The 438-nt window shown below is 38.1% G+C and overlaps 1 long non-coding RNA gene across 1 annotated transcript; it reads right to left on the bottom strand.

Moving 5' to 3' along the window:
* Positions 1-8: 8 nt before the first annotated feature.
* On the bottom strand, positions 9-438 carry LOC106322320. Its single transcript, XR_001266348.1, has 3 exons — positions 420-438; positions 219-305; positions 9-139 (listed from the first exon to the last, which is right to left on the bottom strand). It is a non-coding gene; the product is annotated as an uncharacterized LOC106322320 (long non-coding RNA).

The following is a 438-nucleotide window of genomic DNA, read 5'->3' as shown; positions in this document are numbered from 1 at the left end:
ATTTTATGTTCATTGATATCGATAGCATTATTGTTGTCAAATGTATGGCATCTCCGTGATCTCCACACAATCCAGATGAAACCACTGCAATAGTTTTAGATGCTGCAACGATTGAAGGAAAAGGCTCTGCAGCTTTGACCTGAAAATTGATGAACAAAACTATATGAGACAAACAACGAACTATCTATGTAGATCTACGGTTCAAGTTGGTTACTCACAGAGACCATAAGCTTCTCCACAAGTGTCTGAGATAAGGACATTTGGTAGAGACGGTAAACTCAAGGCAGCCATTGAAGAACAACATCCTGGAAGAAGATCAAAATCAAGCAAAGGACCACTGTGGAGTAACTCTAATGGAGAAATGTGCCAATCTCCCACATTTTCAGTATCTAAATTATACATAAATAGTATATATAAACCTGTGAGCGTGTGAGTTTG

The sequence above is a fragment of the Brassica oleracea genome, unplaced genomic scaffold (genome assembly GCF_000695525.1).
Source record: "Brassica oleracea var. oleracea cultivar TO1000 unplaced genomic scaffold, BOL UnpScaffold14864, whole genome shotgun sequence".
Lineage (NCBI taxonomy): Eukaryota > Viridiplantae > Streptophyta > Magnoliopsida > Brassicales > Brassicaceae > Brassica > Brassica oleracea.
Note: the sequence above shows the minus strand (reverse complement) of the source record. Positions and strands in the feature narration are given on the sequence as shown.